The sequence below is a fragment of the Pan paniscus genome, chromosome 19 (genome assembly GCF_029289425.2).
Source record: "Pan paniscus chromosome 19, NHGRI_mPanPan1-v2.0_pri, whole genome shotgun sequence".
NCBI lineage: Eukaryota > Metazoa > Chordata > Mammalia > Primates > Hominidae > Pan > Pan paniscus.
Window position 1 is genome coordinate 59319252 of NC_073268.2, and position 6000 is coordinate 59325251.

Below are 6000 nucleotides of genomic sequence, written 5' to 3' on the forward strand. Positions count from 1 at the left end.
GTTATATGTTATATAATACACGTGATATGTATATGGATATAAATGTATGTAGTATATATTATGTAATAAATGTATGTAGTATATAATTGTATGTATGTATGTATGTAGTATATAAATGTATATATGAATATATGTAAATGTATATATAAATGTATATAAATGTATATATGTAGTATATAAATGTATGTAGTATATAAATGTATGTAGTATATATTAGGTAATAAAATATATAATATGTAACATGTTATATTATGTATGTTATTATCTGAATATATGTTATTATATATGTATACATGTGTTATATATGTAACATGTATATTTATATAATGTATATTATATATTATATAGTATATTATAACATATATGTTATATATTATAATATAAATGTACAAATAAATAATATAAATCATAAATATATAATCATAATACATAATACATAATATAATATATTATGTATTATATATTATAGTAATGTATAATAATATGTACATATTATATAAAATATACAGTATACACTTACATATATAGATTACATATATTATATGATATATATACAGACATATATAACATATAAAATATATACCCTATATGTTATAATATATACCATATACATATACAAATACTTAATATATTACGTGTTATACATATATTGTAACATATGTATGATATATGCTATATACATAGAACATATAAATATATACATATGTTATGCTAAATATATCATATTTTATATAATATAATATATATAATGAGTATGTTATATAATATATACTAAATATATTGCATATATTATATCTCTTAGAGGTTCTAGAGAGTGAGAAAAGAGAAAGGCCAGAAGATATTGTAATAACAAGATTTTTTTGACATCCAAGAGATTTCAAAATAACATTAAGAGAAAAAGAACACAAAATTGTAGGAACCACATAAATATTAAATGTACACAGGTAGATAAAGACTAAAAGTGAAAAACTGTTTATCTGCTATCTGCTGTGCTCACCACTACTGTCCCCAGTGGTGGGGATTATGGATGATTTTTATATTTTCTAATTAAAACATTATTGACCAAATATAAGTGGAGTCTAAACTACTTAAAAGAAAGTGGCAAGGGGACTTCTATAATGCAGTAAGTGTGACTTGCAGCAAGTTAAACACAAGAAGTTTGAAGGAAAAGACAGAATGTAATACAGTCAAGACAACAGTATACAGATCAGAACTCCTCTTGCCCCGCTCTCCCGACTAAGGTGGAAGGACGCTGACTTGTTGAAGCAACATGGGGAGAAGAAAGGAGAAACCTTGTGGAAAGAGAGATGAGCAACTTGAAGTTGAAAACAGGTTTGTCCTAAGGGCTCAGATGGAAAGGCTGGGTTCAGAAAATGTAAGCAATTTCTGTGATCCCTGCAAAAAGAGAAGGCAGTTGTAGGAAATGGAAATGTACTGGGGTAAATGTGGACATAAGTGAAGGATCCAGTGCCCAAACCCCTGCCTTTTATATGAAGTAAAAAGCAAAGACTCTAAAGGTATGAGAAGAGTGACTTCAGAGAACTTGTTACAGGGCTTTCAAAAGGAACCAAGAGGGCTGGGCGCCATGGCTCACGCCTGTAATTCCAGCACTTCGGGAGGCCGAGGCAGGTGGATCACAAGGTCAGGAGATGGAGACCATCCTGGCCAACACGGTAAAACCCCATCTCTACTAAAAATACAAAAATTAGCCAGGCGTGGTGGTGCGCTCCTGTAGTCCCAGCTACTCGGGAGGCTAAGGCAGGAGAATCCCTTGAACCAAGGAGGCAGAGGCTACAGAGAGCTGAGATCATGCCACTGCACTCCAGCCTGGTGACAGAGTGAGACTCTGTCTCAAAAACAAACAAACAAACAAACAAAAAACCAAAAAAACAGAGCCAAGAAAAATGGACTTGGTCAAGTTGAAAGAGTTGAAGGATTAGTGTCATCCATGACCAGAACCCCTATATGGAGCCAGGCCTAATGTAGTTCTTCAGAAGTTCTCTAGCCAAAGCCTGTGGAAGGCGTGGTCCCAGCCTGGGACAGACACAGAGGGTATTATATTCTGTCCCTCTATGATCCAGTCTCTGATCCACAAGCTCTGGTTACATTTTTTTTTTAAGATGCAGGGTCTCTCTTGTCACCAAAGCTAGAGTGCAGTGGCATGATCAGAGCTCACTGTAGCCTCAAACTCTTGGGCTCAAGCAATCCTCCCACCTCAGCCTCCCAAGTAGCTAGGACTACAGACACACAGCACCGTGCACAACTATTTCATTTTATTTTTTGTAGATAAGTCGTCTTGCTCTGTTGCCCAGGCTGGTGCAAGCTCTGGTTTCTAAGCGGACTTTGAGGTCTTCTCTTAGGAATCATATCTTCTCTGAACTTCCTCATTTTGGCCTGTTCTTCATCCCTTCTATCTTGCTCTCCTATCCTTTATTCTGGAGTAATATAGGTGTGTGTGGCAGGAGGAGACACTCTGTCTCTCCCCACCTTCAGCCTTGGAAACTTCAGGGACAATGTTTCCAGAATAACAATGTATCTCCATGATGCTATAAGAAGAGATCAATATCAGCAAGAGAAATTCATTTGCCTGTGGGTGCTACAGAGTAAATAACAGGGAATGTGGAATAAAATGGGACTTCTCAAAACATTCGAGGTTCAGCAGCTTAGAAAAGAGAGACAAGAGCAGAAAACAAGAAGAGGAAGTGAGGGGGAGGGAAAGGGCTCCACCAGGGCCCCTGTGGGCCAGCCTGGGCATAGACTGAAAGGAACAATAAAGAAATGTCAAACCACCTGGACCCTGAGCATTTTCACAGAAGTAAATATCACATTTTTTGGAAACTATAAAGCACCTTTCTTCTCATATCATTTCATATGCCAGACTTTTAAATTTTAACATAAATTCAATTGATGCTTGCAAATGAATGTATACCTCCCAGCTTTTATCTGGAGGCGGTGGGCATCACTCTTGGGGGAGGGGAAGCATTTTAATGGCATGCTTGAGTTCTGTCGCAGTTCAGCACAAGCATCGTTCAGTTCCTCCTGGGTATTCGTCCCTGGGGATGTTCACGCCACTTCTCTCCCGGCTCAGCTCCACACTTGTTTTGAAGTGTGCCTCAGCTGCCAACACCCTGCCCCCTAACAGAGCAAACTCAAACACACTAGAAACACACAGGAACTAACACAGGAAACCAAGCTCAGAGCACACGTGGTACAGGAAGGTGTGGGATGCCCCGGTGCTTTCTCGAGCACAAAATCAAACCTCAATGTCACTTAGCAAGAAAAAAGGCATGATGATGACAAAACACCGTGGGCCCTCCGTGCATGTACCACTTTCAAAGGGAAACTTGGTCCAGAGACTATGGGTCTCAATATATCCAGCTAGGAACCTTAACACTGGCACAATGGACAAGAGAAACTGAGAAACTTAGGCTACCGTATGTGCCAGGGAGCCTCTTGCAGAACCAATGGAAACACTGAGTTTCAAAAAAGATCTGATTCAAGCCCAAACCCCTTGGTTTAAAATAGCCTAGAAATCCTGGCATAGCTAAAGCCATCTCACATTCTGACTCTCCGTGAAAGTCAAAACCTGCTCATTGGCAGGGAAAATATTTCACCAAGAAGCGGCCCCAGGGAGCAGAACCAAGGCCTGGAAGCTGAAAATATAAGAGAAGAAATTTTAAGAAGAACCATTTAATAATTAGAACTGGCCTAAAATTGTGCTGTGTGAAGAGGATAAGCTTCCTGTCCCCAGCAGTGATGGAAGCAGAGGCTGGAGGTTAGAGATGATTCTTCTGAGCAAGGTGTGGGTGGAGACAAAGTCGGTCTGGAATGATTTACAAGATCACCTCATTACAGTGCCCCCCATCCCTTTCATTTCTCATCCTAAATTTGGGGCAGTGGAGCATAGCGAAGGGAGATTTAGAGTCAGGTAAATCTGACTTTAAATCCCAATCCTATTTTTGACTGAGCATGTAAACTTACGCACTTCCTCTCTTCTCCTCCAGATTTCCTTATGTGAATGGTGGGATAATCCCCCTACACTGCAAGGTGTCATGATGAATAGATAAACCTTGCATGAGTGAACACTCCAGAAATATACTGGTAGCTATTGTCATTAGGCAAACGAGGCCCACATATGAGGACTCAGGCTGGACAGGACCCTGGAAATGATTCAGTTGGTCTTCTTCACTTTACAGTTCAGGAACTAAAACCTAAGGAGTATACATCATCTTCCCAAAATCTGACAATAAGTTAGTGGTGGAGTCAATATTATTAGCCAGTTCCATTTCTACCTCCCAATACCATGTCTTCAGTCTACCACTCAGCTTAGTTTCTGCCAGGAAACTCCATTCCAACAAGACCACTTCTGAAGCTCTGGGTATGACTTTTATCGAGGGCCACTCTGTATACAGCTCAATGTGCCAGACACAAGAGAGACAATGATGAAAGGTGAGAGTCATACTCAGGAGGAGCTCATGATCCATTTACCTGGGAGCCAAACATGGTCATTTCAGCCCCTAAAGATGGAGAAGTGGCATACGGGAAAGAGAGCCTGAACCCCACAATCTCCAGAGATTACCACAGAGAATGCTGAAGTGGGCAGCCGTCTGGGACTTAGGTGGTGTTAACTTGAAGCCTGGACATTGCTTTTGCTTCTAGCCCAGGGTCTCATGAGACATGCTTACAACACCGGCCACAGCCCTGGAACATCCTAATTGACAGAATCCTCCTACATTCCAGGAGGTATCCATAGGACGACAGCATTAGTTGTAAAATTGGACATGCGGGCATGTGTACATCTGGTTTTGATGCTGTTGTTGTTATTTTTTCAACCAACATTCTGCCTTGCCTGCTCTTTTTGGGTCCCAGCATAGGGTACCAAAGCTGCATTCCTTCATGTCACCCACTTGCATTATTTCCATGATCCTTCCATGACCCTTTAAATAATCTTCCAACAACTTCCTGTCCCCAAAAAGGAACTTGCTCCACCAACCAAATGTTAAGGAGGCATCATAATCAGAGCATTGGGAGCATGCACTTAGCCACTCATCTATATCGAGGGGGTGTTGTCCTCCTTGGATCTGTTTTTGTACAGGTGATGGCGCTTGGCCAAGACATTTTTATTCAGTGTGCTTCAGTTTCCTCATTTGTAAGCAAGGAGAATAAGACTAAGTCCTAAGTTGTGAAAAAATGCACCAAAGAGTCCCAGCGTTCCACACGGTGCTTCAGATACCTGCTCAGAGGCTGGAAGGTACCAGAAATGGGGTTCGTTGTACCCAATTCTCCTGTTTCCACCTCATCAGTCTCACTTCTGCTCTCATCTCTTAAATATTGGTTTTCTATATAGGATTCTAACTGAAGAAAGTGTTCCAGTGCTTTCAAAAGTTTCAAAACCTCTAAACCCAGTGTTCCCTAAGGACTCTTCAATCTGAAATCTCTGACTTTGATATTCCATTCTTCACAGAGGACATGAACTCATGCTGGCGGCCACCCTGATCTAAGCCCCACATAAGAAGGCTTTTTATTTGTGAAGTCAAAGTTAAAAGATTGATTTGTGTGTGTGTGTGTGTGTGTGTGTGTGTGTGTTTGACAATACTTGAAGTGAATCAAAGCTTTCAAATGTTAGCATTCTTGTTACCAGATTGTAATGGTTGCCTCCCCTTTTTATTTTTATTTTTATTTTTATTTTATTTTATTTTTTATTTTTTGAGATGGGAGTTTTGCTCTGTCACCCAGGCTGGAGTGCAGTGGCACAATCTTGGCTCACTGCAAGCTCCGCCTCCTGGGTTCATGCCATTCTCCTGCCTCAGCCTCCTCAGTAGCTGGGACTACAGGCGCCCGCCACCACGCCCGGCTAATTTTTTGTATTTTTAGTAGAGACGGGGCTTCACCGTGTTAGCCAGGATGGTCTCGATCTCCTGACCTCATGATCCTGCCTCGGCCTCCCAAAAAGCTGGGATTACAGGCATGAGCCACCGCGCCCGGGCACCTCCCCTTTTT